Source organism: Peromyscus californicus, unplaced genomic scaffold (assembly GCF_007827085.1).
Source record: "Peromyscus californicus insignis strain IS unplaced genomic scaffold, ASM782708v3 Scaffold_6__1_contigs__length_162567912, whole genome shotgun sequence".
Taxonomy (NCBI): domain Eukaryota; kingdom Metazoa; phylum Chordata; class Mammalia; order Rodentia; family Cricetidae; genus Peromyscus; species Peromyscus californicus.
The window spans coordinates 114384828-114410792 of record NW_026294584.1 but is presented as its reverse complement, the minus strand read 5'-3'; the positions used below and the strand labels follow the sequence as shown (position 1 = coordinate 114410792).

At 43.3% G+C, this 25965-nt stretch overlaps 1 protein-coding gene across 6 annotated transcripts in view; it reads left to right on the top strand.

Annotated features, from left to right (window-relative positions):
- Foxp1 (forkhead box P1) overlaps nucleotides 1-25965 on the top strand; it is a 527364-nt gene that overhangs the window by 173861 nt on the left and 327538 nt on the right. For 5 of the 6 annotated variants that reach the window (XM_052722207.1, XM_052722211.1, XM_052722209.1 and 2 more), the window contains one exon: nucleotides 10311-10373. The gene's annotated coding sequence lies outside the window, so the exon portion shown is untranslated. The remainder of the gene's footprint in view (nucleotides 1-10310; nucleotides 10374-25965) is intronic. The other variant, XM_052722208.1, reaches the window with a different exon arrangement.

The window sequence follows — 25965 nt, the reverse complement described above, 5'->3', positions numbered from 1 at the left end:
CAAACAGAGGGTTCCATTAAAAGTCTTAATTCCCACCTTTCGGAAATATCTGGATCCCTCAACACATCTGTGATTTCACCTGTCCATACTTTCTGTCATGCAAACAGAAACATCTTATAAATGTAATGTATCAGTCTCGCTGTGTGAGAACCTTAGAACATAGACTGTAGATTACCTGTTTTAATGACCAGGCAGGTCTTGTTTGACACAGGAGAATCTTGGGTTTTGGTGCTCTGTAGTCTAGCAAGCTCATGACTGCATAGTAGTTGTTCATGGACTGAGTCAGATATGGCGAAATTCCAATGAGCGGGGGTGATTGGAGTTAGGGTAGCCATGTCTACCAATGAGCAGAGGGGAGCAACCCGCAGTTTTGTACCCCAAAAGGAAAGGCTCTAATTGTTACAAGTTCAGTTTTGTTTTTTTTCCCCATGTTTATATCTGGCGTCAGCTTCTAGCAGAAAGCACAAGATGGTAGAGGTGAAGCTTTTGAAGGTTGCCTTTCTTGAAACCGAACCCCTAGATCCACATAACAATGACTTTATCGCAGTGAAATACTCAGAAGTTTTTCCAAGAAGTCCCCCTGTGGATAGTGACAGTGATAACAAATTGACTGAAGTGGGTGAACTCAGAATATCTATAAAAAATCAACCCTAGCCCCCTGGATGCCTTGTGTAAATTCGCTGTGCAGGAAACATAAGTAAAGCCATTTGGTTTGTGGCATGGGTGTGGGCGGGCTCAGGGGGCGGGGATAAAGTTGAGGCATTGATATAGTATGAGGAGAGCCAGATGGCCGCATTACACATCTTTTGTGTTCTTGTTTGCTTCTTAAAGCAGTTGCAGAATTTTGCCCTTGGCGATATTTTCTTCTTCGTGCCTTTGTGTTCTGCTCCGAATTTACTTTTGTCAGAGTGCTTTAAAAGAAAAACCTTACTGGGGGTGGGGATGCATTTGTTTTTTAACTTACATTATGAACTTGTGAAGTCAACAGTGTGCTCATAGCAATATTTTTTTAAGACATTGTGTGTTGGTAAATAGTAACAGGATCAGTTTTTCTTTTTTCTTAATGTGGTGACTTCAACCATATTTTCTATCAATTCAGGGAGAGATTTCTGCAAAGTATGCATGTGGAATTGATGGTGTGTGGATGGAGGTGGATAAGTAAAACGATAAAGAATGAGGTCTGCCTGATGAGAAACTTACTTTCCCCATTTCTCACTACAGGGTCTCAGGTTGTAGTTAACCTACAGGGTTCTGCTGAAAACCTGACTTGGTAGTGTTCAAACTATTGAGAGTAGGTTAGTACAGGTTGATGAGTTTTGCCCAAGTGTGTGTTTGGCATTTATTAGAAAATTTATATCTCTTTATATTTTTATATGAAATTTATATAGAAATCTATTTGTTTCATACTAAATGCAAAGTATCTTTTAAAGTCGCAGGTGGTGAAGGGTGTTTAAGATGTTGTCATTACTTACAAAGAATGACATTTTATCACAGAAGGTTTTAATAAGAAATTACTTCAGGGCTATTTCCCCCCTGTCCCAACATGGTAGAATGCTTCGGGATAAATAACATACTTTATACAGCCTTTGTTTATCTTTCCTTGGATGGATGATGGCTTATTCTCCCATAGTGCACAGGTTTCTAGTTTGAGTGGGAACCTGCAGTCCCTGACTAGCAAACAGGAAGCCCCATCCTTATTGAATTCCCTGTTAGTCACAAGTCCGAGGCGACCCTTCCATTAATGAAGCCGTTGTAGGCATCGTATCCAATCGGTTCTTGAAATGTTTCAGTGAGTCTATCTTAAAACGTTAAGAAGATAATCGGCAGACTTAGAAGGTCCCCATCTGGACTGTGGAGTTCTTTCACTGTGAGATGTTTTGCCTTTTTGAGATAGCTCTCGCGTTTCTTCATCTGTTCAGCCCAGAGAAGTGCATATGAGAAGTCAGTGACTCCAGATCCATCTGTTGTTATTATTTTCCGCTGATAATTGGCTTGAACAATGAAAAGCCTGTGTCTGGAGCCTTTGAAACTGTACACCCTGTTTATTTTCTGGAGCTCTAGCTGCCCTGGCCTCCCACCCTCCCCCTTCATCCTCTCTCTAGGGTACAGCAAGTGGAGCTTGTGTGAGGCTGACATCTTTGACTCTGTGCAGCAGTACATGTCACTCAGCCCGCAGAGCTTGCATACGGATTTCTGTCCCAATCCCTGTCTGTGTCGTTGGCTCCTGTGTCTGAGAGCCTTCCAGCAATAAGCTCAGGCGGGGCTACAATGCAGGGATCTCTTACCTGGGCTGCCGTCTTTATTTCACTGTCCTCATTAAAATATTAATTTAGAGTACAGTATCTAATACCTATGGAATCAGATGCTACCTATAATTGTACAATATATTCAGTGTCATCCAGGTTCACACAGTACAGCTCATTAATACTGGATTCCGCCATCCACACTTCCATTAGCTCACTCCGCGTGCTGTGGATGAGCTAGCAAATACAACGACCCACTCGAACGGCCAAAATAGTTGTTAGTAACGACACTGGGGTGGACAGGGGCTTCTTCACAGTGGTAGACTGATTATATTTTTGTTCTGTGTCTTGCTTGATCAAGGGTAGCCTGCTCTCATTTGTGGACATCGGTGGTTTTTGGAAGGTCAGTTCAAAGGAAAATAGTGAACAGAGCAGGAGTCTTTAGTTTCTCCAGGGCCAGGTTTTGTTCTTTGGGATGTTGGGAATCTTATTTCATTTATTTTCTCTAGTAGCTACCATTGTCTATATTTGAAGTAGGCTTTTGTTTTTAATACTTAAAAAAATTCTTTTAAGGGTGGATCTTTTGGTTTTTTTGGGCAGCAAATGATGAAATGATCCCCCTCTCTTAGGGCAGTGCTTTCTCCTGAGGCTGGGAAGGACCCATGTTCCACTCTTTTTATTATAAAATCCAATATCGACACGTGCTGTAAAACTGAATTGGTCCCCCCACAGTTCTCTGTGGCTTAGAATCAAGTAACTGGACATAGTCTTTCTTATGTGTCGTTTGGAATCACATGCTACTATAAAAATTCATTGAAAAGTAATAATTGGTGGCTGCCAAGATAGCCCAGTGGGTAAAGATGCCTTTCACCAAGCTTGATGACATGAGTTCTACTCCAGTCAGGAAAGAACCAAACCTTACAGGTTCTTCACTGACCTCTGAGTATGTGCAAGCACACCCACATAAATAAATGTAAAAAAAAAAAATGTATGACCTGTCATTGTTAACATATGGAATTAAAATTTCACATTTAACTTGTAATTTGAAAACTGAAAAACAAAACAGAGGGGAAAAATAATTAAGTTACTAAGACTAACAAGTTGCTAGAAGCAGAGGGTCAGAGGCCAGTAGAAGCTGACTTATTAGTCTGAGAAAGATGCAGTAGAAAATTCCCAGCCTTCATATGTTTCTCCCTCTTGCTAAATTCCTGGGTTCTACAGACAAATTACATCGAGGTATGACATATTTTTCTGCAGAAATGGAGAAAATTGTTGACTATAATTGCATTGTTTAATTGAAGTGATAAGTGGCGGAGGCCACTCACTTAAAAGCATCCTTCCTAATATCTGGATAATGTTTTTAAATGAGCGGTCATGCATTGGTGACATTTGAAAGGCAGGCATTTGGGATGTACTTTTGGAAAGCTCCCATTATTTTCCTCAAATGATTAGTGAGCTAAAGGATACAGTTAAGTGATATTCTGTGTATGTATGCTTATTTGTATTCTCTTTAGATATGCAAAGTATTGTATCTGAGACTATGCAGTGATATATGCATATGCATGTGTGTATACACCTTATTTATGTGTAGTTTATAAATATACACAAAACGTGCCTTGAGGAGTGTATAATGTAGCCTTAAACTGAGCCTAAACCATGAGCTTCTTACAAACCTTCCTTGATCATGGGAGACTGCAATACAGCCTGCAGCAGAACTTCACAGGAGTCTTAGGGGCCAGCTTGTTTGGGAAGTAGCTGGCCATCCAAGTTTGCCCCTCAGTGCCACTCCCCAGAAGTGAATTCTTAATTGCTAATGAATGTAATTCGTTTTGATTGTTAGCGTGGCAACCTTACATTTAAAGGTGGATCTCCCAGTTTCATGGTGTCCCCTGGAAGAGCCAGTGTCTCTTGTCAGAGGAGGATAGGTAGAGGGCACAGCGGGCGCCTGATTGAGCCAGTGGTTCATTTGCTGAGTGTTTGTGTTTATGCAAAGGGGCCTCTTCCTGCATATTTAATCTAGAGTAAGGCAGTGGCTTTGTTGTGTTTAGCCCACATACCTTCAGCCCTTCCTCACACTGCCGCCAGCCTGGGAACCCTGAGAGCCTGCAGGACCGGGCTTCTCACAGCCTCTAGTTTCTCCCTTACAAACTCTTGAACTTCGTTTTGTCCTGGGAGAGACTGGCTTCTCCTGCCCCAAAACTCGGCTGCCTCACCATGAATGGGTAAGTGTGTGCCAAGCTGAGCTGTGATACTTTGGTTTCATTTCGCAAATGTTGAGAGGGCACTTTGCTGCCCTCTCAGTGCCCACTGAAAGCTGTCCTGGTTCCTGGGCAGTTTTCCCTGGCTGGCTGCTTTGAAATAGACCAGTACAGGTGCCTCTTAGGAAATGCAGCTGAATTTTGAACTGGGAGTGTGAGGCTCTTGGGGACAGGAAGGAATTAAGAAAGAAAAGGGAGTGGGCAAAGGCAGTCTGACTATTCTGGGTCCCAGCAAATCCTGTTTTGTAACTATCCTGCAGCCAGAGCTACCATTGTCTGCTAAGAGGCTTCACACAGTGTGCTGGGCTGGAGTGCAGGAAAGCGGCGGCGAAACTCGGCTACTGGATTGTGTATATGGGGCCAGGGTCCTCCCCGAAGCTCCGTGCTGGGATCCGTGGGGTTTTTCTTCTGTGAAAATCGACTCGTCTCCTCATTGATATTAATAGCACACATGAGATGTTGGCCATGACACTCAGAGAGGCAGTGGAGAGGGAAGGAAATCTGATCTTGCTTGGGGGAGAATGACAGCCCCTTGGCTCTCTGGCAGAGGGGACATCTATGCAGGCTCAGTGGGTCTGCATAATGGCATCCTGCCTTAAGTGTTTGTTCTAGGAATTCTACTCTTGAGCTGTTTGTTTGGCTATCTGGGGTCCAGCTACTCTTTTTGTTCTTTTACCAGCTTTAGGAAGCTAATGCAATCATTTTTATGTTTAAGTGAATTAGAAAAGGACTCAGCAGTTGCTGCACTTGGATTACTCTGGGCAATTTGGGGATATTCCTCTTTCTTTTCAGAGCAGAATGTTTATCATTTCAATTCAAGTTGTCAAAACAGATGAGGGGAACCATCCAAGGTTCGTGTCCTGTGTGAAGCTATTGCTGGGTGGAGGAATTGGATCTAAAAGAAGGCGCCTTTGCTCCTGCCCGACTGTTGCCACAGTCTGAGTAACTCCTTCCAACAGGAGAGTGTGCTGTTCCCCCGCAGGTTGGAAACCGGGAGAATTGAAATAAAATTCCATCAACCTTATTAAAATATGCGAGGGCTTGGGTCTTCTTGGGTACCAATCAGTCTAGAGACTTAGAAGCATTTATTAGCAGTGGGGCTGCTGAAGGTTTTTAATGATAAAATTACAAATATTCTAGCTAATTGTAAGTATATGACTTTTATACTCATTTTTTTTAGAGGAAAAATCCTTTTTTTTTTTAAACAAGGGGAGAGAAGTAAAGCCGTCAGAGCACCTTCTGTGATTAGCACTATTGTGTTCTTAAATTTTGATTGATAGAGATAATAGTTTTCACGTAAAAATACAGACAGGTACTTTAACTTTCCATGACAATAGCTATTTGCATTTCTTTTATCTTTTTGTTTAACATTTGTGGGGGTTGGGATGGATTTGATTATTAACTCTTATTGCACACTGAAGGCAGATCTAAAACAAAGGCTTTGTTAGCGCTTCAAAGGCAAAACAGCAAATATTGTTTTTGGTTTTCAACGTGTACAGGTTGTTAAAGGATACCTATAAAATATTTTCACATGACCGTGACCAGGGTTTTACTTGAGTGGAAGGTAAGAAGAGAATGAGTTTTCCAAATGAGACAGACCCCTGCTGTAGTTCTCCCGGGGGAATGCCAGCCTGGAGTGATTTCTCGGGCAATCCTCTGGGTTGCCCGTAGCACATGGTTGCACTGTGTGTGGAGTTTTTGAGTTTTGCCTACTAGAACAGAGCCCCAAAGTTAGACTCTGTGATGTGTCCCAGAGAGAAAGGGCAGTAAAATGTCCCTCCCAGGGACATGATGTAGTGGTGGTGTATGGCAGGTCATTTCTTTGATAGAGACCAGTAAAGGAAGTGTAGCGTTTATTAGCCAACTGCCATGGGTGTGTCTCCGACCACCCCTGGCTGCAGGATGCCTGGACTGTACAGAAGTCCTTCCTTCCTCCTTTCCCTTTTCATTCTCTCTCTGCCCCCCACCCCCGTTTGCGTTGTCTTTCTGCCTTCCCTCCTTTGAATTTCTGTTAAATCTGATTCAGTAGCTGAAGTTCTAGAGATCACAAGCTCTGGGGTTGATTTCTAAGTGGATTTTCTTAAGTGTAGAAAACAAAATGACCCTTGTGTTCAATCAGTCAAACATGTGCCGATAGCCTTCTGTTTTCTAAGGAATCACTGGAAAATAAGGCAGGAAAGCCAAAATGAGTTAAGATTGACGACTTAAAGAGGCAGTACTCCCTTGGAAACTGGCCCATTTGGACCTATTTTCTCAAGTGAAGTCTGTGCTGTTCAGTAAGAAGATGTGGGAGTGTGGAAGTTTGAGCCATGTTCTGTACTTCAGGAAAGCACGGGCTGAGTCTTCCTAGTCCCTTGCACCTGCTAAGCTGCCCCTTTGTCATGGACCTGGGATGGCTTGGCTCACCGCATGTCCCTGGCAGGACTGGCACACAGTGGCTTTTCCACCAGCCTTTGCTTGAGATAGACTGTTGGTTACCCTTCAGCATCAGTTTGTGGTAACTGCATATTGTGAAAGAGAATGCAGGAATCATGGTGGTAATCGTTTATTGTAGCCGCTGTGAAAGGAAAAGGGGGAACTACTTTGAATGTGAAAAATAGAAGGTATGCTGTTAACTTTCCAGCTCTGTGAAGCGGCATCTCACCCGCTAACTTGTGCTTCAGTTCCAAGGAGCTCATGCCAGTTGGCAGTTGGCGTTACATACCTCACAGATCCAGTGAGGGACAAAACTCAAGAGTGCAGCCTGGATGCAGGGTGGCAGCCACAGGGCAATGCCCAGTGAACGTCTAAGGGAGGAGGGAGAGCAGGGGCGGTCGAAAAAGAGGAAGCCTTTGAGAAGTTGGGTTTCCAAGGCTGCAGGTGGCAGGTGATGTGTGGGGGTTCAGCACAGCCTCTGTGGTCACCTTGTAGCTCCAGGTAAATAACATGTGCTATGGTGAAGAGGTTTTGGAAAATTCTAGTTCGTAGGGTCTTTACTGGGAAAGAGAATGCCTGGAAGGAAAGCCATTTCTGTTTACCATATGCCTGGTTCGCTTTTAACACACAAAATCACTAGGAAAGTTTTTCAAAAGAGAGAAAAAGAAAACAACATGGCATCTGTGTGGTGGCAGCCTTTTAAAACAAGAAGGCTGAAGGGGAATGTATTTCTTTTATACTGGTGTGTGTGTGTGTGTGTGTGTGTGTGTGTGTGTGTGTGTGTGTGTGTGTGTGTATGTGTTTGTGTTAACTTAAAAGCTTTACACAGTGATTTAATTTGGGCTCTAATGTTTGTGCTGTCAGTGGTCAGACAGGTAAATAGTCGATTGACTTGACCAGTAAAAGTATGCAGTTTTAGAAACTGAAGTTTGATGCTTTGGGAAAAAGCAAGTTGCATCTTTTTCAGCAGAGCTGTTGATTTCTGGTTCTCCTAAGCACGTAATGATACCAGCTCAGGCCTCAGTTCTAACCCCTTATTTTCTTGTCTTCTATATTGACACATTTCATTTAATTCCATATGATGACAAACAGCTGTTGAACTATTAATCTTTCTGCAGAAAAACTCAGAAAATACCATTTCAGATGACTAGGCTAATGGATGCCTTTTTCTAAAAAGTAAAATCAACAGAAATAAATTAATGAGTGGTCAGATGTGCGTGTGCATTAAAATTTATGGAATGCATTTTACATCTTACTGACGATACTCGATGCGTAAGTGAAAATCAAACGTAGCCAGTTTTGCACTGCCTAAGTCTGGATATGGTAGAGTGTCCGTTGTCTAATTGTGCTGCTACTCACTCTTTATGATTTTATTTCCCCAGAGGAAAAAATACCGTTACATTCTGGGGGTCAACCGGTGTCTGATTTTGCCTCCATTCACTTATGAACTGTGCTTTTTAGGCAGCTGAGTGGGCAGACAGACCTCATGCTTACCTAGAATTGTTCTGCAGGTTCAGATGCAACACAAGAGGTAGATAACTTTATTCAAAGTGGGCCTTTCAGCAGTTTTCTGTGGAAATTAAATTTTAATGAGGTCCAGTTGTTTGCCTTGCCTATATGATAGCAAATCTCATCTGCATTGCAAAGTTCTAATACTATAGGCCCTTCTGCCAAACATGCAAAAATAGACTCAGCTCAATAGATAAACATATAAATTAGTTTAAAGCACATGCACTCGAGTAAGTCTCCAGGAAAAGGGAGGGAGGCAAGGGGCCTTCTTGCTTTGAATCAAGCAAGGTCTGCCAAAGTTCACTCACTTTATATTTAAGATTTGATGCATGCTGGACGTGAAGCCGAGTGGTCAAGTACTTGCCTAGCATGCGAGGGACCCCGAGTGTTGTTCCTAACAGCATAATTTGAATAGTTTTGGCTTTTTGAGGGGTGACATTTCTTGTGTAGGAGATGCTGTGTGTCTGGAGTGGAATGGGGGTACCTCATAGGCCCCTGACATGCCTTGAACACTTGATGGCCATTGACCTTTCTTTTCACTGTTCACTATGAAACAAGAAGGCAATCCTGAAGAGACGCATCAGCAGGAAAGAGCACGATTTTCATTTTCGATTTGAATTGTTTTGTGTAAAAACAAAAAAAGTTTGGGTGCAAATTGCAGGGCAGTCATTTTGAACCCCTGCGCTAGGGTTTTCCCCCACCCAGAAGGTAAAGATTTATGGTGAAAACCTCCAATTTCCTCTCACAGTAAACACGAGACTTCTGATTTCACTCAGAACCTGCATCTTTTTTTCCAGTCGACACGGCAAGAATCTGCATACCCCTTGATTGTGGAAATGTCAGAGGTTGGCATGAAAGTGCCACTTCCCAGCCTTAGTGAAGGGAGAAGACTGTGCCTCGCCCATTGAGGGCTGACAGCAGAGGGTGAGCGGGGATGTACTCCATTCTGTATTGTGCTGGGCAGCAGGCAAAAGGCTATTAGGGTATTAGTAAAGTGATAGGATCTCACCACCTTGTGTTCTAGTCTATCGTCAGTGAGGTGGGATGAACCCCGCTAACACGATCACTCACATGATCTAAATTAATAAACTGATGTTTGTCCTTTTCACTTGGGCCGTGTGCTGATTCCAGTGACGCGGGCAGCGCAAGGCAGCTTCCGATGTTTCCTAAAAGGCACACGGAGTTTTGCTCAGGGGCTGTGGAGACGCGGAGGAGATGCGGGTTGAAATGTGTTCCTCGCTTCCTTTGTGTTTTAGGAAGCTTGATTTCATTTGTTTATTTCATGTGACATGAACCATTTTTATCTAATGTAGTGGATCTGGTAGAGATAGATGCTAAGTACAAAATAGTCTGTGAACAGCTTTCATCAGCAATTAACCCCTTGCCCCTCCCCAAGTAGAAAATGGTGCCTTTTTTTAAAAAAAAAAAAAAAAAACAACTAACAATTATTTGGAAAGGTTCCCAGTGACAGAAAGCCTCATGTGCAAGTGCAGGGTCACTTTGAAAGAGGTGAAAACTAAGCCCGATGCTTCGATGAAGTTAGAAATGTGGGTATGCAGCAACACACACTCAACTAACAGTCTGGTTTCCCAAAACAGCGGCCCGGCCATGAGTCATGTCTTCTTCCACTCGAAAATGAATTAATAGATGGCGAGCCAAGAAAGAGTTCTCGTGAAAAGTCGGAGGTGTCTCGTCTTTACGTTCCCTGTCTCTGTTGGGTTTATGGTCTTAGAGTGCAGATCCCAGTCTTGTTTCTGTGAACTGAGAAATCTCCAGGATGTACAGTGGAACTCCTTGTCCTTTCTCTTGTGTGGATGCTGGACATTCATTGTGGGACTCTCCTTCTCATTCAGATTGTGATGCGTTGTTTTTGTTTTGTTTTCAGGGTGAGAAGTGACCTTTTGAGGTGACTATAACTGAAGATTGAATTATAGAAGCAAAAAAAAAGGTAAAAATCATACGTAATTGCTGGACTTGTATGTAAAACTATTTCAACCTTTGAGGGCTGGGATTTGGTCACTTAATCTTCTGTAGTTGAGATGAACATGCCTCTAAACGTGTGTATAAATGTACATGTTTGGCATGTGGGCAGAAGCCTTAAAAGAGTAAGGATTCCCTTGAAGGAATAGCCTATCCATGTTCTTTGTCCCCCGAATAATATCAGACTTTTCCCAGGTTGTTGAAGCTAAGCTTCAATTAATTTTTGCTTGTAAATTATGTGGGCTTAAGGCGAGAAAGGAATATTCACATCATCAAAGTGGTGATTCATAAAAATGACTTGCCTCAGACATGAGTAACAGGTGTCATTGCCCTGTGCCCAAGTGGTGGCATCCTGTTGATGCTCACCTGCCGCCTCTTCTAATCACCTTCTTTCAGGAATTAATAGTCAGGAACCATAGCCTGACTATTGGTGGCCACATTGGTGTCGCTCCTTAGCAGTGTGGGGCACAGCCCTGAATGTCAGCGCTACGCTGTCTTGTTGTCTTGACCTTGCTGGGAAATCAGATGAGTGCTTGGTTTTTTTTTTTTTTTTTTTTTTTTTTTTTTTTTTTTTTTTTTTTTTTTTTTTGGTTTTTCGAGACAGGGTTTCTCTGTGTAGCTTTGCGCCTGTCCTGGAACTCACTTGGTAGCCCAGGCTGGCCTCGAACTCACAGAGATCCGCCTGGCTCTGCCTCCCGAGTGCTGGGATTAAAGGCGTGCGCCACCACCGCCCGGCTGAGTGCTTGGTTTTAAAGTTCGAAGTTTTCCCAGAGCCTAATGTGGTTTGATGAATGAACGCCAGATTTCATTTCCTGATATTCATGGCTTTGAGGGAGCGTATGAAACACTCCCACGAAGTGTCCGTATGTGCCTGGTGGTTGCTTGCCGTCAGGAGCATCCCAGAGTGAAGCCCACCTTCCTACCAGAGTGAATCTGAAGGTTCCTTTAATGTATAAAATTTAAAAGTTTATTTTTATGGTGCCCATTTATTTTTTTTTTTTTTAAGTTTTAAGGCAAGTGTGTATTGTATTTTTTAGTGGAGCCTTCCCCATAAAGACATTCCTGTTTCTTGAGCTGAGCTGGCCTTCCCATCTCACATTTTAATTTTGGCCCTTAGTAGTTCCATTTGATTTAGTAGGTTTGTGTCCATTTAATAGTAAGTTTCTTTGTGGCCGTATTGAATCCTGTCTTTGCTTAGCTTTGCTATCTTGTTTCGAGTGTTTGTAAGATAGAGACATTTTAGAGCCTTAAAGATTATTTGATTAGTCTTTAATCTCACATGGGGTCTTTGGCTCTAGAGTGCGTCATGGGGGGAGTGGATTCATTCGAGTTATTTCTGGTGTATTTGGGGTCCCACAGTTCAGACTTGCCTCATTTGGGAGACACCGGATTGATGTCCAGAGGTATCTCGTGTCCCCTTCCCTGCTGGAATACTTTCCAGCCTGTGAGGTTGTTGGCCACAGTGGGAGGTGCTAAAGGAAGGCTTCCCTTGCCTGAGACTCAGTTTGGGGCTTTCTGCCAAGTGCTGTCTAGTGAATGTTTCCTGCTTCAGGGTCACTCAGACCTCTGTCTCAGCCACCCCTCACACTCTAAATGCTGTCGCCTCTAGAATAGATCTTAATCCAGGATGCTCTGCAAGTGTTTAGTTCTTCTCCCGCTGTTAGAAACACAGGAAAAGCTGAACATTGAGATTCATCAAAGCTATCAGGGAGTTCAGAGGAAAACTTGATGGGGCGTGGTGGCCCACGCCTTTAATGACAACACTGTAGATGCAGAGGCAGTCAAATTTCTGTGAGTTCAAGGCCAGCCCAGGCTGCACAGTAAGAGCCTATCTCAAAAAACAAAACAAAACAAAAGGTATGTTGAGGCCTGAAGGTGGGGCTCTAGTGAAGTGTGTGTCTAGCATTCTTGAGGTACTGGGTTCAACATCCATAGATTTAACAAACAAACCAAAAAAGATACAAATTTAAGCTTGAGACTTGCCTTATCCACATAGGAGCTTCATCTGTGGCTTCTCAGTGCTCTGTTATCATGAATGATCTGATGTCCCTCAAGCTTTGGAGTATCATGGGATGCATGGGACAAAGGGAACTTTGCAGAATAGGTATTTCTGTCAGTCTGTCCAATGAAAACCTCTTGGAGGCTCCTTCTGATGCACGTGAACTATATATTCTGTTGTATCGTTCACCATCCTGTAAATAAGCCCCTCTCTTAGAGAATTTTTTAGATCCTGAAAATATTGTGTTTTTGTGATGTCTCCTTTCAGGAAACAAAGGAAGCTCGTTGGCATGTTTATGTAATGCCTCTCATTGACTAGAATTCTTGGCACTCGGTGTAAGAAGTTTTGTTTGGGGGCTGGACAGATGGCTCAGAGGTTAGAAGCACTGGCTGCTCTTCCAGAGGTCCAAGGTTCAATTGCCAGCACCCACATGGCAGCTCACAACTGTCTGTAACTCAAGTGGATCTGACACCTTCATACAGATACATATGCAGGCAAAACACCAATGCATATCAAAAAAAATTAAAAAAGAAAGTTTGCTTAATCTTTTTTTTTTCCATTTCTGCTTTTCTTAGCTTGGTTTTTGTTCCTTATATGTAACCTTCATTTTTATTCTCAATAAACATTCGGTAATTTGACATTTTTTGGGTTCTGTAGTGTCCATTCCATCTTTCTTTTGCCTCCAAATTTGCCTTTAGACACGGTCAAAGATCTTCCGAAGTCAAATTCATACATGTATGTATAGATACATATGCGTGGCACTTGTGCAGTAAGAGAAAAGCATTTTCTATAAGAGTCAACCTGATTTCTAAAATTTTTCATTTTGTTATTTAGTTCTGCGGAACTTGAGTTGAAGAATGCATGCACGCGCACATACAGATGTGTATTTTTGGTGTACACTTGTATGTGTCTGTACTTCTGAGTGTTTGTTTGGAGGCTAGTTGTCAACATGGCGTACTTTTCTCAGTTTTATCCACCTAATTGTCTGAGATGGCTTCTCTCACTGAACCTGGAGCTTACCAATTGGACTAGTCTGTCTGGGCCATGAGCCTCAGGGATCCTCTGCTGGGTGCCCCCAGTGTGCTGGGGTTCTACCACCATGCCCAGATAATATTGTCTTCAGATGTTAGACATCCCCATGCCTCATGGCTTATGTGGCACTTCTGCTTTTTTTAAAATGATCAATTTATTTGTAAAGAAAGTTAAAAAAAAATCTTCAAGGAAAGCACAATTACAGTAATTTTTTTCCTACCCCAATTTGAGCTTCTTTTTTTTTTTAAATGTTAAATGAAGGAGCTACAGTGCATATTCACAGTTTGCATTCATTGTGTCTTGCATAGTATGGATGATTTCTTAAAGATTTAAAATGCTTTTCAGCTAATTGAAATGTATTCGTTCTTTTAGAAGACTGTATTTGTGTGAGTTGAGCATTTCCTTAGCAGCAGCACCCTTCTAAGGTGCTCCATTCAAATGATCTGTGGGGTTATTTTTGTTTCAATTGTCACTTTATTGCAAGATGGCATAATTCATTACAAATTTAAACTGCAATTTGGTAATTTCAGTTGGGCAACAGGTCGGTTGCTACAGATTTACTTTTACAAATACCAAAAAACTCCAAATGCAGAGTCATGATCAGAACTGTCAGACCGGGCAGCATTGGGTAGCCAGGCATGATGGTGGGGGCCTGCCATGACATCACTAGGTAGGTAGAGCCTAGAGGATCAGCCGCAGTACAAGGCCAACTTTGCCAGCATAACAAGTTCAAGACCAGCCTGGGCTACAAGAGCCCTTGATTTAAAAACACACTCACACACAAAAAAACAAAAAAACAAAAAACAGAAAACAACAACAACAACAACAAAAAAACCCAAAACCTTTTTTCTTTTAAAATGGAAAGACAGAAGAAAAGATTCAGCATTTAAATTAAATTATGTTCCTATTAACCCATGAACATGCTGTGGACACAGTGTAACAAAGTCTTCATTGCATAGCTAGTTGACTCCACTGGCTGGAATATGATCAACCAATCACCTGAGCTAGCCATTGGACTGCTCTGTCTAGATACACCACACACCCATGTCTGGGTTGTAATGGCCAGGCTGCGATCTATGCTGCGGCAGTTAGTGTTTGAAATCAAATAGTCATTGACTTCAGTCATGTAGCCATCCAGCTAGTCCCGTTTGGCCAGGGAGGTCCTCTGTGTCCTCTCTCTCTTTCCCTAGGGCTCTCTCCTTATCTGTGTGGCTGAAGCTAAGTTGTTGCCACAACATGGGGAGCCCAAACTACTCCATTTTCTTTGAAGCAAAAGTTAAAGATTACTCACATGACACCTCTTGACATGTAATTGATGAGATTAGGGAAGGGCTCCATGAAGTTTCAAGGGCTGCTGGGAAATGTTTTTGAGTGAAGAGAAGACTGGAAAAGACTGAGGAGCAAATATAAGAGGTCAGACCATCCATAACTTCTTTATGGAGTGAATCACTCCAATCTAACCCTCCTTCTGTCTCTCCTAACCCACCCTCCCTCTCTCCCTCCCTCCCTAACTCTCATTCATTTATTCATGTACATGTACCTGTACACACACATTAATTGTTACCACAGATCTCTATTAATAGCTCTTGCTGTACTCTTGGAGCAGAGGTCCTCCTTAAAAAGATGTAGTCTCTGTTTTCACAGGGTTTAAATTCCAGAGAGAAGACAGACTCAGTTGCTAATCATGACTGTTAGAAAGGTTAACTATGGTTGCTGTTTGAAAGTGACCCAGAGCAAGGAACAGAAGGTGCCCAGAACAGAAGTGTGAAGTCGACTTTCTTGTACTTTCCATAACAATGCCGTTGTAAATTATTAGGCAGCTTAGTGTTTCATATTCAGATTTCTTGAATTTATAATTAACACATAGTTCGAGTCACTCATTTAAAGTGTGTTTACTGTACAGGTGCTTTGGGTGTTGAGGCAGTTTGCTGCCTACCACCTTGCACCGTGTATGGTTTCATCAGCCAAGAAGGAAGTCTTTGCATCAGGTAGCAGCCCTTCTCCATCCTGCCCTCGGTTGAACCGACTGACAACCATTACTGTACTTTTGTCCTGGTAGCTTTGCTTACTTGAGGTGTGAATGGAATCATGTAATCTCTGCTGCTTGGACACTAACTTCTTCCTTGTAGTGTAAGCAGGTTAGATTGTCCAAGGTGTATAGAGTTTTAAACTGCTTAAAATTTCCTGAGTTCTGACTCCTAAGTCCAGTAGAGTGGTGGCGTGTAATGTTCTTAGCAGGGATAGACTGATGGAAAGCCTAGGTTTTCTTCTATAGGTATTTTTATATTTTTTCAGAATTGATAGGGTCTCTCAACAGTTAAATTTCTAAATCTTATTGTTGGTTTTCAAACTTGGCTGCTTTTTTGTTGTGTGTATTTTTTTTTTTGTTTTGGTTTGGTTTTGAGTTAGGGTCTCACTATGTAGTTCTGGCTGTCCTGGAACTCACTATGTAGAACAGGCCGGCCTTGAACTCATGATCCTCCTGTCTCTGCCTCCTTCAGCAAATCTTGCTGGCAGTGTGGGCCACCACAACCAGCTTGGCCACTCTTAAGCACCATTGTCATGATCCTAAACTAACTTCCTGTGTAAACAAGAGCTGCCTTTTCTTTTGCCAAGAAAACATAGTTTAAACATATTGATTTTTCAGAGAAAGATGCTCAGTGGAATTGGTTTTCTGCAGATGTACATGAAAACATATTTCATAGTAAAGATAGTATTTGTCGGCATGTGCATGTGGCTGTATTTTACAGTGAGCAATGAAAAACAGAAGGAGGGCATGCATGGCTGGAGTGATGGCTCAGAGAGAGGTTAAGAGCCCTTGCTGTGCTTCTAGAGGATCAGGGTTCAGTTCCCAGGACCCCCATCACAGCTCACAACTTTCTGTTACTCCAGTTCCAGTGGATCCAACACTGCCTTCTGGCCTCTTTTGGTGCTAAACCATACATGCAGCCAAAACAACCATACACGTTAAACAAAAACAGGAAAGGAATACATACATGCTTTTCCCCCTTCCTTTGTGGTATTGAAGATTAAACCATGTGCTAGGCAAGAGCTCTCCTTCTGAGCTGTTTCCACAGCCCCAGCCATTCCTTTAAAATGGCATTTTTGGTGTTCCATCTGCCGATGGCTAATTTTTTTTTAAAAAAAGATTTATTTATTTATTACATATACAGTGTTCTTCCTGCATGTTTGCCTGCAGGCCAGAGGAGGGCATCAAATCCCATTATAGATGGTTGTGAGCCACCATGTGGTTGCTGGGAATTGAACTCAGGACCTCTGGAAGAGCAGCCAGTGCTCTTAACCCCAGAGCCATCTCTTCAGCCCCATGGCTCACATGTTTTAACTGTTTGCCTCAAACATCATAGAAGTCCTCATGTGAGGTGGCAATTGGTCAGCTTAACAGTAATGTAGTAAATCTCACTTTTCTTGGGTGATTCGGAACCTTCAGGAACAAATACAACCAGTAACTGTAGAAACTCAGCGAGGGAGCTAGTTAGATTGGTATTGTGCTTGGGGACCTGAGTTGGATCCCCAGAAACCACATGAGAAATGGGACAGACAGAAAGCGTGGGGATGGTGGCATGCTCTTGGAATCAAGAGCTGAGGAACAGAGACGGATTCTCCGAGCACTGGCCAGCTGACCCATCATACTCAGCAAGCCAGTGAGAGCCACTGTCTGAAGAGGAATGACATCCAGTGCGTTCTCCAAGCCTTCACACATGTGGACCCGGACAGGAACACGCACCCAAACATGCACACACACAGACAACAAAAATGGGGACAGTGCGTACATGGGAACCTTGTTCATGTTCTCGCTCAGTTCTCAGTGGTGCCGTGATGGCGGTGGCCCAGATGGAACCTTCCTTTACACGTCACTACTTGTCCTGATGACTTCTGCTCAGGGCTAGCTTTAGAGTCGATGTTCGTGGTATCTTCATAAAAGACTCCTCGTGATTGAGACTTTGTAAAGATGGAATGAAGCTTAATCATTTGCTTGTTCTCTGCCCCTCATGTGAACTATTACACTTCCGAGGTCTTTGGATAAAGGGTGATGTGTAGGGAAAAAATGAAAAAAAAAAAAAAAACTCAATTTTTTCTACTTTGTTCAAACCCAGTCATTTTGAAGTGTGAAAATCCTGCAACTTCCCCCTTGAATTTTGTGTATTAGTCCATATGTAGCATATAATTAAAGGTAATTACATGTTTTGTTAATTACCTGACAGTGTGATAAGTTACATAAAACGACTCTTAATTAAAAAAGCAAACTGGCATCACGGGGTGGACGGATTATTTCCATCCATTCGTTCATGTGGTACTTGGAAGAACCCTCCTTGCCTGCCAGTCTTGCACTGAGAGTGCCAGGCAGTTGCTGGAGGTCAGAGGAAGTGTCTTGAGAGCCATTCATTACAAATTGTGCAACTTGGAAGTTTAGAGCAGTGACTTTTCAGAGTAGGAGTTGAGACCAATTTGTGAATTAGGCAATCGTTTTAGTGGGTTGTATTTAAGACTGGTGAGGTGTGGTGTGGTGTAGTATGGGGTGTGTGTGTGTGTGTGTGTGTAGTTCAGGTAGTTGAGGTGTTGGCCCTTGCCTACAACCTTGTTTTAGACAAGCTTCTGGGTGTTCTCCTGTCTCTGCCTCACATCTGCCTATCAGAGTGCCAGGATTACAGGCATGTGCACTTGACTTCGCCTGTGTTCTAGAGGTCTGAACTTGGATCCTCATGCTTTCCTGGGAATCACTTTACCCACTGAGCCCTCAAGCTTGTTTTTAAGTGAACGTGCATACTGGAGCACCATTTTCTAAGTTATAAATGCACACTATGAGGCTTTTTAAACTTAGTTTCCGTAATGTAAATTAATCCAGTCTGTACGTTACATCGATTCATTTGCTTGTCTGTTCACCCCGTCTTTATGAAGTGCCTGCTCTGTGCCAGGCATTGTGCTAGGACCTCCCCAGTCCAGTAGGAAAGCCACTCTCCACTTGTGGTTGGTGAGCACTTGTCCTATGGTTAACCAGGACTTACATGTGGTGTGGGTACAGCTCCGTAAAGTATTTCAAGGTTCTCATATTGAAAACGTATGAAAAATTTGCATGCTTTTCGTTATTGACGGCATATTGAAATAGCCAGTTTGGATCCGTTGGCCTCAGTAAAATGACTGAATTGTGTTTCAGCTGTGTTTTCACTTACGGTAAGTAGTCATAGTTCCAGTGACGTGTGTGGCAAGCATGCTGCTTCCCTTGGACAGCAGTGGCTGTGAGAATGGGGAGCGGCAGTGGACAGCAGTGGCCAGGTCCGCTGCCCATTGCTCTGGAGAGTGTGCATGGCCGGGCAGACCTCGTGAGCATGTGTTGATGAGAATGGAGCGTGGGGAGAGGGGTCAGATGCCAGAGGGGAAGGCTGCAGCTGTAGCTAGGTAGTCCATGGAAGCCTCACTCTGGAATGGACACATTGGTGCATGCTCTGAGAGAAGTGTCCTGCTGGTAGCAGCCAACAGGAGGGTGGTGGGGCATAAGGTCAAGGAGAAACACGACTTACTATATTCTTAGCAAAACGAGATCCTTGGAAGGGCAGCAACAAATGCATGCTTTAAGTGCATCACTCAAATACCCGGACTTGAAAATAGCCGGTGTGTGCAGGAGGCCAGAGGAGGGAGGCCATTTAAGAGGGTACCTGTGAATCCCACGGAGATACAATGAGGACGAGGTGATTTAGACTGCCGGTGGCCACAGCGGCTGGTGAGACTCCGTTGCTGTTGGAGTTTATTTAAGGTAAGCTGGAGACTTTTCTAGTGGAGAGGTGATATTTTGTCAAAGGTGACTCAAAGACTTTCTTCCTGCATGACAGGGTATATTACTAAGAGAATTCACTGATGGGATGCTCTCTAGGAAAACAGAGAAGGGAATCGGGTGGAGGGCTGGAACTTTTACTCCAAGCTATTTCTAATAGGATGGAACTGCCATCGGTTGGAGTAGGGACGTCAGTGAGCTGGCACAGCCTGGGTGATGAAGGAAGGGGCAGAGTGTAGTGGTGAACACTGGGGTTTGCAGCTGTTCGTTCTCACTCAGATGAGATCCCCATGAGCCTTGGGATATGCAGTTCCAAAAATATTCTAGCTAGGGGCTATCAGTGCAGGATTTACAGGCATATAAGAGATATGTAAGACAGGAAACTTCATCCACTCACTACGGGAACGCTGCTTGGACATGAATGAGAAAGGCTCTGAGCCAGGGTTTGAAAGCCACCACTGCAGAAACGTTTATCAAGGACACCGAGGAATCAGGGTCAACCGTGGGAGGAAGGGCTAGGATAATAGCTCATTCAGTAAAGTACTTGTCACACAAAGGTGAGGACCTGAGGGCTAGCCTCAGATCCATGTAGAAAATCAAGCGTAGGGACATGGATTTGTGACTCTAGTACTGGGGACAGGGGAGACGTAAGGATGCCTGGGGCTTGCTAGACAGCCACCTGAGCCCTTTCAGCAAGTTCCAAGCCAATAGGAGACTGTCTTAGAAAACAGGGTGGTCAGTACCCTAGGAACAACAACTGAGGTTGTCTTCTGGTCTCCACCTGTGCGCGTGCACACAGAAGATTGTAGTGAATGAAAAGTTAATTGAGGTGTTTTGAAGGTTATCAACCATATCACACAGTGTTAAGAGGTCAAAGAGATGATAACAAAGACCTGACCATCATGTGTGTCTAAATGAAGTTAGTTATGACCTTAAGGATAGTAAAATGTATTTGAGTTTTAATTCCATAAGTTGTTCTGACTTCACCTAGTGACTAGTTAGATGGTCTCGTGGTTTACATACAAAATGTCCCCAAGGCCTTGTGTGCTAAGTGTTTTGGTTCTCAGCTGATTCTGTTGAGAAATGATTGAACCTGATTGGTCGTTTTTTGCGGTGGGAGCTGGCTGGAGGAAGAAGACACTTCCAGTCTCCTTTCCTCTTGGCTTCCTGGTCACCATGATGTAAAGATCTTCCTCAACTGTTTGCTTCTGCTACCACATTATTCTGCCTTATATCAGGCCAGAAGCAACCAGGACTCGCTGACCATGAGCTGGACCCTCTGAGACAGTGAGCTCAGACACCTTTTTCTTCCTTCAAGTTCTTTCTCTCTCGGGCATTTTGTCACAGCAAGGAAAAGCTAACTCAGATGCTTACATGATTTTTTCCTTACTTCCTTCCCACCCTTCCCTTTGTTAGGGTCACACATTTGTCCCCAAACCTTGCAGCCTTACTTCTGGGATGTCTATGTTGAGCCAGAGAGGAAAGAAGAACAACACGATCTTACGGGTTTTGCCCCTTTCCAAACCTCCTTTAATTCAGTGGCATAGAAATCAGGGCTGCACTTGGATCTCTGTATAGAGGGCACTGTTTTAATATTCTCAACTGCACTGTAGCTTGGTGTGGTTAACGTACTCTCTAGATTAGTAAGGAACTAGTTTGAACCTGAGCCGCAAGTCCGTCTGCCACCCTTTCCTTCTACTAATATGGGTAGTCTTTGATGGCTGCACCCGTCTTTCAAGTTAACTATGCACACCAGAAGTCTCTCTTACTCAAAATATCATGAAACATCGTTGATCATGTTCCCAGTTCCTGAGCCAGCCTCTCATCCTCAAGCATGTAGGGGATGGGTGGCCAAGAGGAAAAGCTATGTGCAGAGATGTGCTGGAGGACTGAGTGCCATTAACCTGCTACTGGGTGAGTCACCTTGTGGGTGATTCTGAACAATATGCTTATTTTTCCATTACATTGTAACATTATTAAGATAATTATAAGAGCAAAGAATCTGGGATGGAAAATATCCCTGGCAACTTCACCTAAGCAGTTTGTCATGTATGTGTGTCTCACCATTGTTTTTGGTATGGAGATCTGTCCCCATGCATTGGTGCTTGGTACTCTGTTTTCCAGCCCTCATCTCTAACCTGTCAGGAGTAGTCCCCTAAGTCCCCCATATCTGTACCTGAACTTGAAGGTTGTCATGGTGAAGGTCACTGCTAAGTCCTCTCCTTCTGCTGTCCTGCGTTTTTAATTACATCCCTCTCCGTTCCTTGTGAATGCTGACGTCTCTGTGTGAGGCATTGTGAAAGAATATAATTAGGTTTTTTAAAAACGTTTTTGTGATTTATTTATTTTTACTTCATATGCATTTTTGTTTTACCTGCATGTATGTACGTATGAGGGCATCAGACTCCCTGGAATAGGAGTTGTAGACAGTTGTGAGCTGTCATGTGGGTGCTGGGAATTGAACCCAGGTCCTCTGGAAGAGCAGCCGTTACTCTTAACTGCTGAGCCATATCTCCAGTCCAAGAATATAATTAGATTTAAAGGGTTGTGGAGGGTCCATTGAGATGCCTCAGTGAGTAATATTGCTTGCTGCCAAGCTTGAGGACCTGAGTTCAATCCCCAGAAACTACATGTTGGTAGGAGAGAATTGACTCCAATAGGTGTTGTCAGACCTGTACACTCATGCTGTGGCATGCACCCTCTCTGTCCCCAAATAAATAAATGTAAAAAGGAAAATTAAATGTTGGTGAGATTTTACATTCCCCATTAGTTTCTCTTCAATGAATTTATTAATTTGATGCACATCACATCATCCCATGGATCCAAGACCATGTGTTTTGCTTGTAGTGTAGTTTGCATGAATTTGGGACAGGAAGTTTCTAAACACTAAGTTATGAGGCATATTTCTTCTTTTGCCTGAAGTCACCCTTCAGACTTGAGCATACAAGGTGGGAACTGGGTCCTTTCATGGGCCAGCCATTCACCCTCACCTCTTTTTATGATCCTAAATGTAAGTCGCCCCTCCACCCCACCCCTATCCCATTTGTGATGCCCCAGCAAGTTTGTTTAATTTGTTTATGGTTAGACCTTCAAGTGTCCCCATGGTTGAGTTTCATTGAGACTACTCTGAAAAAATTCAAAAGTACTTACAGCTCCCAGAATACAGACATGGAGGTTTTCTTGCTTGCTGCTCCTCAGAGGCATAGTCGTTAGTGCATTAGTTTTATTTGTGTTTGTGTGAGTGTGTGCATGTATGTGTGTGCATGTACAGGTGCCCTCAGAGATCTTCTGGAGCTGGAGTTACAGGAGGTTGTGAATTCTTCAGTGTGAGTTCTGGGAACCAAGCTTTGGTCCTTGGCTAGAGCAGCAAGTCATTCTTAACTGCTGAGCCTCCATGGTAGGAATTTGAAATGGTAGGAAAATAGACCAAATACAAAGTACAAGTGATCTGAAATCATGGCACTGAGAATAACACACACACACACACACACACACACACACACACACACACACACACACACAGCATGCAGAGAGAGACAGACATTTCCTTCTATGGTGACACGATACATATGTATTTAACAAAGTACAACATATAGAACCTTATACACATTTAAAAATGTGATATCACATAGGCAACACTTCTCTTCATTGGGGAATTTGGTGACTTTTTGTTTGTGCTTTTATTTTGGTGGTCTAGGGCTCCAGTGGAGGGCCTCACATGCTAGACAGGAGCTTTGCCTCTAAGCCCCCCCTCCATCCCAAAGTGTTCCTTAAGGCCCTTGGCTTGCATCATATGACATCACCCTTTTGGAAGTTCTAACATGTCACTTCTTCTCATTGTCCTGTCTTGAGGCTGTGGCTAGGTTTTGTACTATATATTGCCATAGGTCCACTGAACACAGATGCCTCTCAACTTCTTTTCTTTGGTGTAGGTTACAGAATTTCTGGTCTCTCCTCACATCCCACCGTCATGCCTTTCATAACACGCTGGTTTGCATTTGCTACCAGTACTGGTTCAAATGTTTATTTCTCTGCAACTTTGCCAGTGGTGGGCTAGCATTTATTTATTTTTTTAATTTAAGATGTAAAACAGTGTATTTTGTTGTTGTTGTTGTTGTTGTTGTTGTTACTGTCCTTTATGTGTTGGAGGTCAACACTGACAAATGAAGTCCACAAGTTTGGTTTGTTTCTTTAGGCTGTTTGTGTTTTCTGATTTGTCCACAGTGTTCAAGACAGCCAGGGTTGGAAAGGGTAGACAGGTAGAGGGAGCCAGGATGCTAAAGGGACGTCTCAGTGGGTGGTCACTGCACCAGGGTCTCTATCTCAGGATTCATACAGCACTTCCAACTTTAAGTTCCTCCTTTTTTTCATCAAACCTTATCGAGTATCTGCTTGTTCTGCACTGCACTTTAAATACCAGCAGTGAACCAAATAGATAAATTAATGAAAGTTACTCATTAAACAAACCACGACTCTTGGGAGAATAGATGGGTGGATCGGCCCCATTGTTTTGTAGAGGACCTGCTGACCAGTCTCCAGGAGGCTCCTAGCAACAAGAGAGCAAACCATCACTAATTCTGCTCTCTCTGGCTTATCCTCAGCAGCTGGCATTAAGGTGCTGTTCCTCCAGACTCCTTTGGTAGCATCCTTATTACCCACTGATGACTGCTTCCCTTGGCCCTGGGCTCTGTAGTGGAGACTCTTCTGTAAGTTTCTCCTTCAGTCCTTTCCCCATTGAGCTAGCTTCCTTCTGCTCTGGGGCGCCAGAGGCCAGAATGAAGCCGCCAGGTACACTAAAGTCATCACACCCTGAGGACAGCCCTGGGTGCTTCAGGGAGCATCTTCATTCACAAGCGTTAAGTGAGGTGCCATTCAGGTTTGAGCTGTAGAGGATGCATAGGGGCTTCTGCCCTGTCTCTGGTGGTTTTTGTCTTAGTGTACAGATTCCATCAGCCACCTCTGATCCAGCCCTGGATGGCAGATTACAGAGGAAGGAAAATGCAAAAGCTAAGTACACTTCTTTTCCCAGACCTGTTCTAGCGTTTCATGAGCTGGGTGTTTTTGGAGGAAAGGCCAAAGCTAGGATCCAGGGTTAGGATCACAGACCCAATGGGCAGGGTCACACTCTCATTCCCCATTCCCAGAAATCCACTTGAAAGTCATATTTCTGATTGTGAACATCTCTGGTTCTGTCATAAGGGCTTCAAAACAGAATGGAAATGTAAAACCAACGTGGTGGTTTTAGGTGCCAGCGTGGTGGCCATGGAGCTTGTTCCATTCAGTCTGTGATGTAAGTCTTGGCAGGCTTGTGAAGTAAGCCTATAGAGGCCATTTTGTGGGTATGGTTACGGGACTAACACATTTGGTCACTAGTCTCCAACTGTGAAATGAGGGACCCACCTTACAGGGACACTGGAAAGATTCTATAGTGGGTCTTGTGTTGTTGCTTAAGAGTTTGGGGTTCAGAGTCTCAGCTTGAGGACTCAGCCCTACTCTTTAGCTTTGTGGCCTTCTGAGTCAAAATAGTTTTTTGTCCTGAGTTAAAACAGTTGTGTCAAAACTGGTCCTTCCTCTATGGAGAGTTGGGAGAGGCACTGGGATTTCCTACATGCCAAGTTTTTAGGGTGTCCTCCCATGTCCAGTGAGGACCTGGTAAATGTTGGCTCATAGTAAGTTTTCAAGAAGGCTGATCACCTTTACCATTAAATATAACTTCAAGATGCTGAAGTGTTTTTATTTTTAAACATGCCATACCTTATTAGAGAAAGACAGATAGAAACAGAGAGGAAACACAGCCAGACCTTTTGTTCCCTGCCCAAAATTTGGGGGGAAAATTAAGATCTTGAGTAGAAATGGAATCTGATTTCCAAAGACTGATGTAAAATTTGAAACCCTCTTCCTTCTCCTGCCCTCAGCTGCCTTCAAGGGGGATGGTGTGGGGCCACTCTGAAGGACCCGGCTGTCCTGGCTTTATAAATTTGAGTCAGATATTAGGTACATTACAGTCTTGTTCTAAGGATGAAGATCATACAGGGCCTTATCACTGGCGCCTGGAACTCCTGAATTCAGACAAAAATCGCTGAGCTTGCAAGCTTTCTAAATCCTGAACTTTTGTTTGCAAAAAGGCTTTCTGGAACTGTTCATGAGAATCATTGGTTACAAGCTTATTATGGAACTGGTACATACAGGACACATTTAAAGGGTGTGTGGGCTGAGCATCGTGTGCAGAACAGTAATCCTGCTTCTAAGAAGGTGAGGCAGGAGGATTAGGAGGTTGAGGCCAGGTCCTCTCTCCAGTGAATGAATGAATGGAGGAAGGAAGGAAGGAAACAAAAATCGAGCAATAAGCTTGTGCCCCTAGAGTAACTGGTAGAAATGTTGTCATCAGATATTCACTCTGTCCAAATGTGGGTATTCATGTGTGAGTGTGCACAAAAGCCCTGCCTATCCAGGAGACCAGAAGAAAGGCTCTTTGTCACTACTAGGATGTGTTTTGAGGTAGTAGGAGATTGGCTTTCTGGACCCACTTGGCAAGAATGGCCTTGACCTTGCCATCAAACAAAGGAATACATGGCAGCAACCCGTTCTCTGAAATCCCCACAATCCATCATTTTCAATGAGTGAGCAGGATGCATTCATGAAGCCTCACAGGGCATCTTTTCTCTTTGTCCTTTCAAAGTGCGTGTAGTTTGATCCGTCTTTACTTCTATATGATAATTCAAATCATAAAAGCAACAGCGA